Source organism: Podarcis tiliguerta (assembly GCF_965153285.1).
Source record: "Podarcis tiliguerta genome assembly, chromosome: 3".
NCBI lineage: Eukaryota > Metazoa > Chordata > Lepidosauria > Squamata > Lacertidae > Podarcis > Podarcis tiliguerta.
The window spans coordinates 37,807,866-37,825,510 of record NC_139536.1 but is presented as its reverse complement, the minus strand read 5'-3'; the positions used below and the strand labels follow the sequence as shown (position 1 = coordinate 37,825,510).

The 17,645-nt window shown below is 46.7% G+C and overlaps 1 long non-coding RNA gene across 1 annotated transcript in view; it reads right to left on the bottom strand.

Annotated features, from left to right (window-relative positions):
- Window positions 1–17,645, bottom strand: part of LOC310674893 — a 457,828-nt gene that overhangs the window by 208,062 nt on the left and 232,121 nt on the right. The gene's annotated exons all lie outside the window — the stretch shown is intronic.

The window sequence follows — 17,645 nt, the reverse complement described above, 5'->3', positions numbered from 1 at the left end:
TGGCTCGATGATGCTCTAGTCCCAGTACAACAGACAATAGCCCACTCTGTCCAATGTATGTGCGCCAACTCCAGATCCTCTTCCTTAGAGTAATACCGTTTGGTGCCTGGTCAACGCCCTGTTACTTGCAACACATTATAGAACAGTAATATTGTGCTGTAGAATTGTTAAAGCCTAGCACAATTCTTGCGGTCTTTGCACAACTCCACCAGCGACTGCAGACCTAGAGAACCTCATTTTATTTTATTTTTATTTTTACTAGTGTATGAAATTTGTTGTGCTTGCTCAAAATTGCCAGTAATCCTTTTTTTAAAATAAGATTTTATTAAAGCTTTTCCATGATACAAAGACAGTAATCTAAATAAAACAAAAACAGAGAAAGAAGAAGAAGGGAACATGGAGTCCTCTCTCAAAGGTAGCTCTTAACCTTTGTCTCACACAGAAAGTGGTGGAACCTCCCAGCTCTCCCAGCTCTCACCTTTCTTCTCCCAGACTCTCACCCTGGCAGGTATTTCCCTTCCCTGCCAGGAATCCTGAGGAAAAAGTCTCCCCTTTCATTTTCCCCTTCTTATTTCCACATCCACAGAATAAATAATAACAATTCTACATTTTGTGTGTCCAGTCCTACGGAGAGTTGGATTCAGCCCTACACCCAATGAGATCAGTAGGTCTCTGCATCAGATTGAGCCGTAGCTGCTGCAGTACAGTTTTTCATTCTTGGGAATCTAATTCCTGAAAATGCTGTGTGTGCAGTAGGAAAGGTGAACCTGTGGCCTCCCAAAAGTTGCTGGGACTCCCAACTCCCCTCATCCCTAGCCAACATGGCCAATGGGTAGGGGGAGCTTTAGCCTAGCATTTTCTGGAGAGACTCAGGTTCCTCTGGCCTCCAGTCTTACAGGAGCTAAAAGAACTTAAGACCCTTTAAGTTTCATACTCCCTTGACCTCCGAGGCCTGGTGCCAAGGAACTAAGGCATGCTGGGAATTCTGCAGAACGCATTATCCCAAAAATACTTTAGCTCAACACTTACATCTGCCCAACAGCAACTGCCTTGTTAAAGAGAAAAAAGAAAAGCAGGGAGGGAGGGAGGGAGAGAAACACCGCAGCTGTCAGCATGCAGCTGTATTGGGGAGACCACAGTGTTTTGCAGCTGCCCTGCAGGTGAGATGTGCCCCCTAAGTGGGGGTGCTGACTTCTATTAAAGGAAACAAGAGAAAAGACTTCCTGAAGCTGATCCTATGAAGCAGGAAATGGCTATGAAATCCCTTTCTGACCCCCTCTCTCCTTTTTCTCAGATTTCCACTCACCATTCACTTTTATTATTTCTCATTTCTCATCTCATTTCTTTACTTACTCTCTCCATATCGTTGCTTCTTTGACCAGTGACTCGGGCAGAAACTCAACACCGGGGCGCCACCTAGTGGCTTTTTCGTGTTCTGTGGTTGTTCCTCCCGTCAGGGACCATTGTGAGGGCTCGTCCATACCTCCCTTTGTCCCATGATTTCTTCCATTTGTTCTGGGACAAACCTCCTTGGAGGGCGGATCCTGGGCTTGAACAGGATGAAATGAGATCTGCACAAGGAGCCCTGAATGAAAACAAGGAGCCCCCTCTCCCTGAGGTGCCTCGTGGCTCTTTGCTGACTTGGGACAGGAGCAGCACACTGCAGACAACCGTCTGTAAACAGTAAAACTAGCACCTCTTCATTATCACCACCCCAAAATAAACTTATCTAGCAAATGCCTTTGCACATTAATGTGTTTCTAATACCTTTTCAGATTGTGAGGTTCTTCTTTCTTTTCCCGCCTTTCACTCCCCTCAGGAGTCTCAAAGCAGCTAACATTCTGCTTTCCCTTCGTCCCCCACAACAAACACTCTGTGAGGTGAGTGGGGCTGAGAGACTTCAAAGAAGTGTGACTGGCCCAAGGTCACCCAGCAGCTGCATGTGGAGGAGCGGAGACGCGAACCCGGTTCCCCAGATTACGAGACTACCACTCTTAACCTCTACACCACACTGGCTATATTGTAAACTTGCTATATTGTAGAGCAGGATCCAGATAAGGCTGTTGCTCCAGCGAATGCTTTTTATTGTTGCAGTGGAATAATTGATTAGTAGCATTTGGACTGCTGCACTGAGTTGCTGGGAAAATGAGGTTCTTCCAGCAAGCAAATAGCTGTGGTTTAGAGCTGTGGAGAGTGGTTGCATGCCTAAGTAGAGGCCTCCATATCAGGGGAGGGTGGTGAACAGGTGGTCCTCCAGATGTTGTTGAACCTCCGTTCCAACCAGCCCCAGCTAGCATGACGAATCATCAGGGAAGGACCGTGGCTCAGAGGGCAGAGCATCTGCCTTGCAACCAGAAGATCACAGGTTCGGTTCCTGGCTTTTCCAGGTAAGACTGGGAGAGAGAAACTGGTCTGAAATCCTGGAGATCTGCTTCCAGACAGTGTGGACAAATACTGAGCTAGGTGGACTCATGGTCTGACTCTGCAGCTTTCTATTGTTCCTATGATGAGTCCTGTAAATCTAGCAACCTTTGGAGGGCCACAGGTCATTCACCCCTGGCTCTGTATAATGAATACTGACATTGGGACAGAGGTACCATAGCTGACATGCTCCCACTACTGCTGTTCTCCCCATGTCTTGGCAATAGCCATTGGCAAGCTGCAACTAGTCCCCAGAGAACACAAGGCTCGTCCAATGGTGTGCAATGCATTCTGCAACGGTGAGCAAATGTTGTGATTCAAGCCAGGGGTGCCAGCTTTAATAATAATAATAATAATAATAATAATAATAATAATAATAATAATTTATTATTTGTACCCCACCCATCTGGCTGGGTTTCCCCAGCCACTCTGGGCAGCTTCCACAGAAACCAAAAATACACTAAAATGTCACACATTAAAAACTTCCCTGAACAGGGCTGCCTTCAGATGTCTTCTGAATGTCAGGTAGTTGTTTATCGCTTTGACATCTGGTGGGAGGGCGTTCCACAGGGCGGGCGCCACTACCGAGAAGGCCCTCTGCCTGGTTCCCTGTAGCTTTGCTTCTCGCAATGAGGGAACCGCCAGAAGGCCCTCGGCGCTGGACCTCAGCATCCGGGCAGAACGATGGGGGTGGAGACCCCACCCTGCATAATCAACCACGACATGGCACAGACACCATTTGAATGACAATCAACTTTTGGAGGACTGGCCCCCTCACATATTTTAGGAGGGGCAAAGGTACCTCGGCCCCTAGGAGTTGGCTCCTATATTCCAAGCCAAGGGAGATGTATCCCTCACAGGCTGTCCGGATACTATATCACCAAGGTTGCAGGTTCAGTTCCATATGGACAGCTGCATATTTCTGCATTGCAGGGGTTGAAAGGGGGTCCCATCCAACTCTACCATTCTATGATGCTATTCTCCCCCCCTCCCTCCCAAAAAATAATCCTCCAACTGTTCCTACCTTTCATTGCCAGGAATGGGAATCCATAAATTTATTTCTTCTGCCTGGATGATCGGCACAGGGCAGCTTTTCAGTGTCTACTATGCCATGGAAGGGGATCACTGACACAGTCATGATGCAGGAATTGCAGCGTGAGCCCTCTCTCCCCCACCCCACCCCATCCCATAGAACATGCCTATGGGGCCAGTCCCCACTGCAAGAGGCTGCAGGAAATCGGCAATGTGATGCCCAGTGATGCCTCTATAGTCAAGCCAGAGTTGAGAGCCATTAGATATCTCATGGTGCAATAGAACTACCTGCTTGATACCTTCAATGCACTATAATCACACAGCTCTCTACCACACAACTGAGGTTTTTAATTTGAATGTCCAATACTCCTTCTTGCAAGGCCCAAGGGTTTGTGGCAGTTGTTGTTGACAATAGCACGCCCTGCAAGACATTAGGAATCATACTTTCTGGAAGTTATCTTCTTGGCAAACATTTCAGCAAAGCGAAGTTAGCATAGAGGGAAAGTATACTGTACACAGGGGCCTGGGCACAGAGAATGTGGCTAGCTGGCTGGCTGGCTGGCTTGCCGCTCATCAGCCGGAGGGAAAGAATAGCAGTTGTAATAAAGCAGCATGCATGTGTCCAGGCCATTACCTCAGGAGCCCTTGGGGTATGGCTCAGCAAGTCTAGAACAGATAAAATTCCACTTTCATGCTAACTCAGGCCACATTGGCTCAGAAACACCAAAGCAGGTGTGGTGCGTGCAGGTGTGCGAGGGCCACCGGATGTAAACAAATAACACATGCATTCCCTCATGCTGTGGCTTCACATGAGACTGGCAAAAAGGCTTTTGCTCTAAGCCCATAAAGAAGAGCCAGGCAAAGCAGCCAAAGGGGGAGTGTTGGCTGGAGCAGGCAGCCAGGATTTCATAGAATCATAGAATCATAGAGTTGAAAGAGACCACAAGGGCCGTCGAGTCCAACCCCCTGCCAACCAGGAAACACCATCAGAGCACTCCTGACATATGGTTGTCAAGCCTCTGCTTAAAGACCTCCAAAGAAGGAGACTCCACCACACTCCTTGGCAGCAAATTCCACTGTCGAACAGCTCTTACTGTCAGGAAGTTCTTCCTAATGTTTAGGTGGAATCTTCTTTCTTGTAGTTTGGATCCATTGCTCCGTGTCGGCTTCTCTGGAGCAGCAGAAAACAACCTTTCTCCCTCCTCTATGTGACATCCTTTTATATATTTGAACATGGCTATCATATCCCCCCTTAACCTCCTCTTCTCCAGGCTAAACATGCCCAGCTCCGTTAGCCGTTCCTCATAAGGCATCGTTTGTCCTGCGCATCACAGAGAGGGAGGAGAAACTCCACCCAGGGCTGCTATTTTCAGCAAGAGACCTGCATTTCATGCAGTATTGGGGGTTCAGGGAAGCAGAGGCCTAGTAAGGCTGACTTCAGAGAGTCCTTGCCATCTGAAGTAAGGCATGTGGTTTCAAAGAGAAAATAAAAACGGTGCCCTGTTCTCACAGTGGCGACCCAGATGCCCATAGGCAGCCTGCAACCAGGGTCCGAGTACAACAACGTTCTCCCCACCAGCAATTCCCAGCAATTGGTATTCAGGGCCATGCCACCCCCATTATGGCCTTTTTAGTAATGGTTCCTCACTTATGGGGATGCGGGTGACACTGTGGATTAAACCACAGAGACTAGGGCTTGCCGATCAGAAGGTCGGTGGTTCGAATCCCCACGACGGGGTGAGATCCCATTGCTCCTGCCAACCTAGCAGTTCAAAAGCACGTCAAAGTGCAAGTAGATAAATAGGTACCGCTCCAGTGGGAAGGTAAACAGCGTTTCCGTGCGCTGCTCTGGTTCTCCAGAAGCGGCTTAGTCATGCTGGCCACATGACCCGGAAGCTGTACGCCGGCTCCCTCGGCCAGTAAAGTGAGATGAGCGCTGCAACCCCAGAGTCGGCCACGATTGGACCTAATGGTCAGGGGTCCCTTTACCTTTTTACTTCCCAATAAGAAGCTGTATGCCGGCTCCCTCGGCCAGTAAAGCGAGATGAGCGCTGCAACCCCAGAGTTGGCCACGACTGGACCTAATGGTCAGGGGTCCCTTTACCTTTTTACTTCCCAATAAGAAGCTGTACGCCGGCTCCCTCGGCCAGTAAAGCGAGATGAGCGCTGCAACCCCAGAGTCGGCCACAACTGGACCTAATGGTCAGGGGTCCCTTTACCTTTACCTCACTTATGAGGCTGTTTCTCAAGAGCATCTTACTTGGTGCCTATGCTGAAGTCTCTTCTGCACCACAGAATATCCCAAGGTGTTTAATCTCTGGTGTAGCTTTGCCTCTGCTGCAACTGTTTTTAGCACCGTATTTTTAAAAATTGAAAATATCGTCCAGTTAAGGGTGGTGGCAGCTGATGAAAGTAACTATATGAGGAGGTAGAGAATGTTTGAGGGCCTAATCATGCTGAATGGAAAACAATTGGCTTCCTGAATGCACATGGAGATATAACGGAAAAACTTCAGGGTCAGGCTGGGCCGAGGCTGGAGCCGTTTAGCAGTGAACATTCATTCTTGATTTGCTATCACCCGCATCCTCCTTCCTCCCCAAATATATGAAAAACCCCCACCCAGGTCAGATGGCGGAGAATGAAACAGGTGCCATGGAAGTGAATGGGGTTTGATTTGCATTCCATTCCCAGAGAGCAACCCTCTCTTATCCAGCCGGTCTCCATTAAAGGGAGCCTGACTAGGTTAAAACACAATTTATTTCTCAGGCGTTCTGTTGCGCTGCCTGTGGAATGTTGGCAGCCAGCAATCGCGAGATGCGCAGCCAGGCACTGTAAAGGGAGGGGGAGTATTATCTATGGCGGAGAAGCAGGAGGAAGACTAAGGAATGGAAGAGTGTAGAAAGCATCCTGGCTTCTGGGGTGCTTTGCTCCTGCATCTGAAGGCATGGTACCTCTTTGTCTGATCATAACCAGTGGAATGGTGCATAAGAGTCAAGACCAAAACCCAGGAAAGACCATGGCTCAGTGGTAGAACATCTGCTTTGCATGCAGAAGGTTCATCTTGGTGCAAGACAGCTTTCTATGCCCATGAGCTGGAGTTGCAATTTTCTGGTAAAGGCTCAGCATTTTGAACATGTCAGCGTTTTTCATCTCCAAATTGGGGCAGGGGTGTAGTTGCACTGGTGGAATTCCTACCTGTTGTGCAGCTGTTAAATGCAAATAGCCTTTGTTGGGATGAAAGATGGCGAGTGTGGCTAGGCTTGAGCCCAGGCACCAAGAACACAGCTTTACCAGAGGTTGAAAGAAAGTCTTTTCAGAATTGCAGGAAAAGAGGCAAGCTCAGGAGGGTGGCGGGTTAGGGAGGGGAGCAAGGCCAAAACTTATGATAATGGAAAATAGGCTGGAGGTTGGCGTGATCAGAAGCAGCCAGGCAAGGCTCAGGACTGAGAAGAAGACGAAGAAGAGAAGAGTTTGGATTTGATATCCCGCCTTTCACTCCCCTTCAGGAGTCTCAAAGCGGCTAACATTCTCCTTTCCCTTCCTCCCCCACAACAAACACTCTGTGAGGTGAGTGAGGCTGAGAGACTTCAAAGAAGTGTGACAGGCCCAAGGTCACCCAGCAGCTGCATGTGGAGGAGCGGGGAAGCGAACCCGGTTCCCCAGATTACGAGACTACCGCTCTTAACCACTACACCACACTGGAGAAGTAGGCAATGGTTTGTTTTAGACATAATGACCTTAGCCTATCCATGGTTTATTAGACCAAGAACAAGCTTTGGACCTGCACAGTCCTTCTGTCTTGCCCCACTATTGAAAACTTCCAGGGTTTGTTAAACGACAGTTTCCTGTTACATCAAACTTCAGAAACTGTTGTTTCTCCTCAGACTGCAAACCAGGATCTGACTCTGGATATGGCTTGGATGTAATGGGAAATTAAATTCTGGAAAGATGAGGGAGCTGTGTGGGTTTATGAGACTGAGGTCATGACATCTGAACCAGGCCAGCGGTTGCCACGTTGATCCAAAAAGACAGAAGAAATGAAGCAGACAGACTAGAGTACCTTTCTGCAGACTGAATTAGTTTAGCAGAGGCAGCGTGCTTCAGCTGCAGCCTCTGTCTCACAACGACCCCCATGAAAATCAAAGCTTGCAGTATCCCATCTAAGTAGGTCTAAAAATATATCATTTAACCTACTTTGTAGCATCTAAGAACTGATGAGGTAGCCAAAGGTCCATTAGCTTATAGAGAGCTAAGAAAAATCTCAGGGAGTCCTTCCTGTTTCGGGAGCAGCTTTGAAATGGGCTTCCAAAGAGAGTACAAAAATGTCCAGCTGAGATCCACATACAAAGGAGAAAGACTGTGAGAATGAATTAGCTACTCCTGTGACAGTCTTTATGCTCAGCTCCCTCCTCCTTGAGCTAAATTTGATGTTCAATTAACTTGCCATGAAATCCTAAGCAAGTCTACTCAGAAGTAAGCCCCACTGAGTTCAAGTGAGACTCACTGGATTGCAGCCTCATGTGATGTGATGGATTCAGTAGGGCTCACTTCTGAGTGGACACACATAGAATTGCATTTTTAGGGATCATTTCTCCCCACCAGTTTATACTGAGGATGGTGTGGGTTGTAGCTTTTCCCCAGCAATGGAAATAAGAGGGGGGAAATTGAAGCTGGAAGCACTGAAGCTGTTGTATGAAAACGTTGATCCTCCAGAATGTTGAAAGTATTCGTTACTCTTCTGAATCTTACCCCACCCCATCCACCGCCACCATCCTGCTGTGGCAAGCTAATTTAGTAGGGGATCATCCATGTTTTAAAATGATTAAAAGGAAAAGAGTAAACTTGGCAGGAACAAGCAGTTATCTCACATGTGAGGAAAATTACACAGCTCCTAATATCCTCAAAAAAAAGCTTATATGCAAACATATTTAGATTTAATAAATGAAATGTAAAGTTGCCAAATGACCAGAGGGGTGTGTGGAACAGCCTGGTCTGCAGGAACCAGCAAGCAAAGCTTTCCAATGGGTAGAAAAAGAAACACCATCGGCTGCTAATGTCTGGGCATCAAGAGCTGCCAGAAGCTGATTGAAAAGTTGGCAACCCAAATCAAAAGCCGGGATATATTTATTTATTTAAAAAAGGATTATTAAAATCAGTTGACGGCCCCGCTCAAAGCCCATTAAGGGGTGTAAATATTTGATAACACACATTCATACTTCAGCAGCCTGGTTCCAAGATGTTCATTGGTTCCTTCTTTCCAGCCCAAGAAACCAATCGGGCTGCAGACACAGCCAGCCAAGCAAAACTGGGATGTAACTGTCTCAGCCTCATCGCTTGCCAGCTGCTGGCCTTGAGGCAAGGAAGTGCTCTCGTGGCAAAGGCTGAGCACACCTGCCAGCATAGGAGAGCTCGAGGCGGGGGCCTGACGCAGAGCACCCCGCAAAAAAGCAAACCCAAAAAACAAGAGGAGCAGCAGCCAGGAAAGGGTGGAAAAGGGCTACGTGAGCTTTCTCAGGGAGACCCAATCTTATTAATAAAAGCTGCTTCTTCCCAAGGCCTTGATAATCTCTCCTGCTACAGATTATTTACAGCTGTGGAATTTAATACTCCAATGAACAAAGCTTCCCAAGGCACGCCAGAGAGAGAGAGAACGAACGCAAGAGGGCCTAGTTTTAACCCTTCTGAGCACTTCAGTCTTCCATGATGAATCGCAAGGGCCTTTCTATGCAGCTGTTACCACGTTAGGTAGAGTTGCTAGATCCTATAGAACACAGAGCCCCCAGCTTTTAAGAGTCCTGGCATGCGTGAGGGTGCTTCCAAAAGACCTGTTTGTGGAGCATTCACCCTGATGTGTTTGCAGAGAGATTGGAAAATATTGGCTATTTAATGAGAATTCATTCTGATTTGTTTGTGGGGATGTTAGAAGACCTTGCGCCAAAGCAAGTGTTACTCTACATTTCCCAGGCTATTTTCCTGGCACTTCCCTTATCTTTTGGGGGCAGTAGGTCAACGATAATTATGCAACCTGGATTTGCCGCTATGTGATTGAATCCAACTCCAAAATAGCAACAGTTCAGAAGCATCCTAAGCCAAATTCTAGGCACATATTTCTCCTTCTTCCACATGGATTCTACACCCTGCAATGCAGGAATCTCAACTAAAGCATACATGACTGATGGCCACCCAACCTCTGCTTCAAACCTCAAGGAAGGAGAGCCCACCATATTCAGAGAGAGCCCATTCTACTGTTGAAGAGATATGACTGAAAAGTTGTTCCTGATGTATAGTCAGAATCTCCTTTCTTGTAACTTGAAGCCATTGGTTCAGGTCGTAGCCTCCAGAGCAAGAGAAAACAAGCTTGCTCCATCTTCCATGTGACAGCCCTTTAGATATTTGAATATGGCTATCCTATCGCCTCTCTGTCTCCTCTTTTCCAGGCTAAGCATATTCAGCTCCCTCAATTGTTCCTCATAAGGCTTGGTTTCAAGACCCTTGATCATCTTAGTTGCCCTCCACTGCAAACGTTCTAGCTTGTCAAGATCTGCCTTAAATTGTGGTGCCCAGAATGAACCACTTTGAGCCTTACAATCAGCAGCAGAGGCTCTGTTGGTTGTGCCACCACTGGGTGCTGCTTGGATGGTAAGGTAAAAGCTAAAGGTAAAGGACTCCTGGATGGTTGAGTCCAGTCAAAGGAGACTATGGGGTTGCGACACTCATCTCGCTTCAGGCCAATGAAGCCGGCATTTGTCCGCAGACAGCTTTCCGGGTCATGTGGCCAGCATGACTAAACCGCAACTGGCGCAACGGGACACTGTGACAAGTGCCAGAGTGAACAGAAACGCCGTTTACCTTCCTGCTGCAGCAGTACCTATTTATCTACTTGCACTGGTATGCTTTCTAACTGCTAGGTTGGCAGGAGCTGGGTCAGAGCAATGGGAGCTCACCCCATCATGTGGATTTGAACTGCCAACCTTCCAAATGGCAAGCCCAAGAGGCTCGGTTGTTTAGACAGGGCCTTCTCAGCGGTGGTCCCCTCCTACTTATGGAGTGCCCTCCCTGGTGACATATGACTGCCCCCTCTTTGTTGTTAACATTTAGGTGGAGCTGAAAATCATTCTTGCTTATTGGTTTGGGCTACTTTTAAATTATTAGTTGTCAGGATATTGTGTTTCTTTTCAACTGTTTTTCAAAAAAGTTGGATTGTTTCATTGACTGTGCTGCTGCGCTGCTTTGGGAGGACGTGCAGCATTAAAAAAAACAAAAACCAAATAAATACATCAACATCTTTGACTACCAAACTTGCAGCTGCCAAGTTGACATTCTGGCATGGCATTCAGCACCTGTCTTGTGAAACTAGTTAGCTTGACACTCTCTCATCGCTAATGTACCAAGGCAGTACATTTCACAGACACTACTGGTAAATGGTCATTTGAATAGGTGTTTAGTTACGTACAGCTTTCAAAAAGAAATCTTACTTTCAACACCCTGGACTATTACTCCCTAAAGAGTAATAGTCCAGTTGAAGTTTGTTTAAGTTGAAGGACAGAAAGACCAGCATTTGAAAAGATTATAGAAAGCATTATCAGGACCTGGAAACTTTGACAATGACTGTATTACTGATGCTTACTGGATAAACCACAGGCACTGCTGTAGGGGTCCCTGAGCAAGAATAACGGTTCACATCTCCTCCACCCTAACTAGTACCAGGCTATTCGGACCATCTCACAATCACACCATAGGTAAGAGATGCTGCTGTCAAAAGCTGTCAGCAGACTTGATTATCCCTTGGCCTGTTTATGGCAGTCTTCCACTTAAACTCTCAACCTCTACCCGTTGCTTCTTTCCCTTGGACTCGGGAGGCCTCCCTGTCTAAGATTTCTCCCCATAGGCTCCAGCGGCTTTGTCCTTCCTCAGTTGCCTGTGGCTTGGGAAAGCGCTGACAAAGGTAGATTTGGGCTATTTAATGTCAATCAGGATTAGCACAATCTCTTAGAAAGCCTCTCTGCCACTCAGGCAGAGCTGCTATTTCTACACCCAAGCTGCCCTCTTGTGGTAATCAGAGGAGGTCTTTACACTCACGAATTTCAGAATGAATGCTTTCATGTGGTACAAGGGCATCATTTTACACTAAAACTGTAAGGAGATTTTTATTTCTCTGGGGCAATGGGAGTCACTATCTTTTTACTCCTAGAGGAACAGTAGCCTTAATCCAGTATTGATAGACACATAACAAACCTAAATGGGATAAGGATGGTGAGGGAGAAATCTCACTGGCTTAAAAAGCATTTTCATTCAGCTCTACCGTAATTCCTAAAAACTGTTTTCCCCATATTCCCCCTGCCCAAGATAATCTGAGATCCTCAAGGTTGGGGGGACGGGTTGCATGGGAACAGCCTTGAGCCATCTCCACCTCCCAGACAGACATATATATTTATTAATTTAAAAGTCTTTCCAAACCACTCAATATTTCAAAAATCTCTAAGCAGTGTATGTAATCAGTGGCTCTCAGCTGTAGACAGACCAGTCTCCTGTACTCAGCCAAAGTTAGAAAGCACTACCTCTGCAATTCTCTGTTCTTCTTAGGGGGTGCATTTATTTGTTTTCAAGCATTCCCCTGCATCATGCCTCCTTCCAAAGTAATACCGATGAAACTGTAGGTGGCCCCCCCAACAGGAAAATATTTGCTGAGCTGTCTTATAATACCTATTTATATTGAACTCCCAGGTTAAGGATTTGTTCAAAATATTACAAATCAAACGTCTTTCTCTGTTAGGATTAAAGTAGCATGTTCTATTGTCGTGCCCTATTCCCCTACTCACCAGCTCTATAGGAGAGATATAAGATTTTTAGCATAATAGGTCAACAGCAGGAGCTATTCAGCTCTTAAGAAATGCACGACCCAAATTTTAATAATGAAATGGGAATGTTGAACAGCTTTTTTTTCTAATCCCAAGTGGTGGTCTGACCTGGGTTCTTGTGTTAGCGATAATGGGCCTTTGAAGGGTTTTTCTTTCTTTTTAGTCAAAATTTTCAGTAAGTGAACGTGGGTTTTTATAGTATCAAAAATAGTTTCTGCAGAAAGAACGTAAGAAAAACCCTGCTATATCAGACCAAAGATCTATCTGATCCAGCATTCTGTTCTCACTGTGGCCAACCAGATACTTATGGGAAGCTCACAAGCAAGACATCAACAGAATAGCTCTCTCCTGGTGTTATTCACCAGTGACCGGTATTAAGAGGCATGGACACCTCTGATACTGGAGGCAAAGCACAGCCATCACAACCAGTAGCCACCGAGAGCCTCATCCTCCATGAATTCGTCTAATTCTCCTTTTAAAACTGCCCAACTTGGTAGCCATTGCTACATCTTATGGTAGCAAATTCTAAAGTTGAACCATGTGCTGGGTGTGTGTGAGAGAGACTGCTCCACTAAGAGTCCCCAAGTGCAAATTCTGGCTAAAATGGGGAAGATGAGTCAAAATAACTCCAGAGAAAATTGTCCGTACTTAGCATGAGGAAAGCTGAGCGAGGAACCCCCTGCCACAAGGAAAATGTTATGGCACAGAAGTTAGCAGTTTCCGGAGATATCCATAGAAAGCGAGATCAGTAACTGCCAGCTCATCATGCCAAACTCTGCCTCCATGTGCCATCAGTTTGTGACTAACTTTGTTCCTGAGCCACCATTTTGAGACTAGAGGGCCTCAGGAGCCTTCAGTTGTGTCAAGTGGGCCCTGAGCTTCAAAAGCTTGAGAACCTCTGAGGTAGATTAAGCGACTACTCATAACTTACACAGAAAAACCTAACAAAACCTCGCCTGATTCAGAGCAAATGATTCAGAGCAACAGTTCAAACCAGCCACATTATTCCAACTTCCAAAAAACAATATGGATTTATGGATGTTGTTAAAATATTTGGTGGGCATTTTAAGCACTGTAAGGAAGTGTGTAAGAATGAAGCAGAGCGTGGAGTTCAGACCAAAATGGAGGGGGAGGGTTGCCTCAACTATGCTTATTATATTCCTGTTTTTGGTGCATTAATATGCCATAAAGGTTCTCTGTTGATATTTCATATGCGTCATGCATGTGAGCAACACTATTCTGTAACTAACGTCCACCTTGTAGATAGGCACAGGAGAAAGTTGAGGGATAGGGCACAAATGTTGCTTGTTATAGTATGGAAACACTTGAAACAAACCAATAATAATAATAATAATAATAAGTCAATGCTGTAGTCAAGAAGGTATGAGTGTGAATGAGCATCCAAACAGGATGCTCATATTAGTCTGTCAGGGACAATGCGAAGGTTATGCCCTTCCTCCACAGTGCTACTCCAGCTGCCCAGTGTTGTGAAGGGCCAAGCTGGGCATCTGCAACCCTTGCCATTTTCATTCAAAGATCCAGACAGTCAGTATAGAACCTACCTTGCTGAAAAAAAGAATGGGACTGAATCCAGAACTGAAATTTTGCATGGAAGTTTGTATGACCTTGGTTCTGGCACAGATCACAAATTCCTGGGCTGTTCATGGGCTCAGAGGAACTTTAATTCTGCTCCAGTTGGTGGACCTTCGGGTTCTAGCAAAAAGCAGTTACCACAAACCTCAAGTCTGCCCATCCCTGACACAGGCAATACTGAACTGCATAGACCGATGGTGTAGCTTGGGTAAAAGCCTGCCTCCTATATTCCTGAGGCTTTCATAAGCAGCACAAGGCTTCGCAGTAAAACGCATGGCTTCAGAACTCAGATTTATTAAGAAAGTCAGTTGAATCTAGCCTCTCTCTTAGGCCCCTTTACCAGTGACACATATCTGGCCTTAATATACATTTCAGCTCCAAGGAACCATGCCAGTCCTTTCCACTGACTTAGAAGGGGGAGGTAGTTTGAACAAACAAAACAGCCATGATGGGCATACGGTAATGATTTAAAATACAAGGAGCAGGGAAATATTGTCATCATTCCTTAAAAGGAAGAAGTGAGGAAACTGTCCTGTGGGCTGATTTCGACTTGCCACTTTGGCCCATGAGGCCATTTCCCCCAAACCATGCCCACCTATCAACTGATGACATGGAGTGATATCAGCTGATGGGCGAAGGGGTTCAATCCTCCTGAGTGATGCTTTGCCAGGACCTTCCCGGTGTGAATAAGCTGGCAAAGGAGAGCGCACAGTTGACCCCTCTGCTCATCAGCTGATGAAGAGAGTTCAATCCTGCTGGGTGCTGCTTTGCCAGTGCATTTCCTGCAGGGAACATGGTGAAGCAGACCCCTCCCACCACCACAGGTCAACTTGGCAGGTGTGTGGATGCCTTCAGAAGTCTTGCAAGTTGCTGCAGGGGATGGGAGAGGGTTTTCTAGATAGGACCAAGGTGAAACTATCAAGCTCCCTTGTTATTGTTGCCATTGACAGGAAGGGTAATGTTAATGTACTCTCGTTTGTAGTACTGAAATGTTATGGGGGTGAGGCGGGTTGTGTGTTGTTATATTCGCTATTATGTTGTTGTTTTATTATGTTATGAAATTTTTCTTGCAATGGTTGATTTTGAGATGTGTTCCCATTTTTCTTTGTTGTAAGCTGCTGTTGAGCATGACTCTGTTTGTGGAAAGGCGGCATACAAATAAATGATGATGATGATAGCTCAGTTGGTTAGAGCGTGGTGCTGATAACACTAAGGTGGCAGATTCAATCCTCGTAAGGGACAGCTGCATATTCCTGCATTGCAGAGGGCTGGACTATACGATCCTCAGGGTCCTTTCCAACTCTATAATTCTATGTCAGATGAGTGACCCCACCCTGCTGTTAAGGTTGATCTGCAGGATGGAGGGAGATACAAGATCCATCGGCTCTCGACCCATTCCAGTCCGGCTTCCGCGCTGGTCATGGGACCGAGACGGCTCTGGTTGCCCTAACAGATGATCTTCGTAGACAGCTGGATCGAGGTGGGTCGGGGCTGCTGATTCTTCTAGATCTGTCAGCAGCTTTTGACATGGTCGATCACGAACTTCTGGACCACCGCCTTGCCGACGTGGGGATTCAGGGCACAGCCCTTCAATGGCTGCGCTCGTTTCTCCCTGGTCGGGGACAGAGGGTGGCGCTTAGGGGGGAATTGTCATCGCGCCACTCCTTGGTGTGTGGAGTACCTCAGGGTGCGATACTCTCCCCGATGCTTTTCAACATCTTTATGCGCCCCCTCGCCCAGCTTGTCCGGAGTTTTGGGCTGGGTTGCCATCAGTATGCTGATGACACCCAACTCTATCTGTTGATGGATGGCCATCCTGACTCGGCCCCAGACACACTGACCAGATGTCTGGAAGCTGTGGCTGGATGGTTACGTGGGAGCCGGTTGAAGTTAAATCCTTCGAAGACAGAGGTCCTGTGGCTGGGACGGGACGATATGGGACTGGGGGGGCAACTCCCATCTCTTGCGGGGGTGCAATAAGTGCCAGCACCGTCCGTTAAGAGTTTGGGTGTAATCTTCGACACCTCCCTTTCCATGGAGGCGCAGATTACAGCTACAACAAAGGCGGCATTTCTCCATCTCCGCCAAGCTAAGCAGTTGGCTCCTTACCTCTCTCGCCCTGACCTAGCCACTGTGATCCACGCAACGGTCACCTCCAGACTGGATTATTGTAACTCGCTCTACGTGGGGCTGCCCTTGAGACTGACCCAGAAACTCCAGTGGGTGCAGAATGCTGCAGCGAGACTCCTTACGGGGTCTTCGCTGCGAGATCACATTCACCCGGTGCTATACCAGCTGCACTGGCTCCTGGTGGAGTACAGGATCAGGTTTAAGGTGCTGGTTTTAACCTTTAAAGCCCTATATGGCCTAGGACCCTCGTACCTACGGGACCGCCTCTCCTGGTATGCCCCACAGAGAAACTTACGGTCTTCAAATAAAAACATCTTGAAGGTCCCAGGCCACAGAGAAGTTAGGCTGGCCTCAACTAGAGCCAGGGCTTTTTCGGCCGTGGCTCCGATCTGGTGGAACACTCTGTCACAAGAGACCAGGGCCCTGCGGGACTTAACATCTTTCCGCAGGGCCTGCAAGACAGAACTGTTCCACCAGGCCTTTGGCCAGGGCACAGCCTGACTCTCTCCATTGGCAATCTTCGCAGAGCTCTGGCCCAATGGTTGCCAGTGGCTTGAATTAATTAATTTTATAATGAATGATTTTAAAGTGTTGTTTGTACTGTTTTATTGTTGTTAGCCGCCCTGAGCCCGGCTTCGGCTGGGGAGGGCGGGATATAAATAAAATTTATTATTATTATTATTAAGATCCGGCCTGCCAAGCCAAAAAAGTCCCTCGCCCCTGCTTTACTTCGATATACAGAGTGAGTGGAGGGAGGAAAGAGCATTTCTCATATACAATATAATACAGGGGTGTTGCGCTTGACAGACACATACAGGCTGTGGATTTATATGTATCCCATAAGTCACCACCAGATGGCACAAAGAGGGGAGAAATCCTCAATGTTCACCATAGGAGCAACATAAAAAGCAGATCTTTCATCCTTGGTTCTCACACAATGGCATCACATCTTGAAGGCAGGGTATTATTTTTTTTAGTAGCATTTTTCTCACATTCAAACGTTTTAATTTTCACATATGCAAGAGACACTGGGAGATAACACAATCTCACCACTGCAAGAGAATATTTATTCCGTTTTCAATGTTGTTATCCACCGCAAACTTCTGTTCATAGGGTGTACTAAATATCAAATGACTTGTCGCCAGGCAACACTGGGGCACCGGGGGTGGGGGACAACTGCAAACACACACTTGTATGCCACTGAAATCCATGAGGTCCGTGTGTTTTGAAATTACTCTGTATTTCATCCACTGAAACAAAGTAAAATGGAATGCCACCTGCCAAGTCACTGACACAGTCCCATTTTGTCACTCAGAAGCATGCACACCACATTTGCATGTATTAATTGTTTGTAACTGATTCTGCTTTCAGTATTTCACAGAATCTGGAATTATTTGGCAAGGACTGAAGAAGGGGGAAGCCCTGGAAATCCCTCCCCCATCCACTGATGGATTCCTTTCATCAACCAACAGACGGCATTGGATACCACCCTTTGTGGGGTTTTCGTTTTTTTCTTATTTCCTTTCTGTTGCTCTTGAACAAAACCACTGGCTTAATGTTTTGTTATACAGTCAGTTATGTATTTTGTTTTTGCTGGTTGGTGCCTGGACA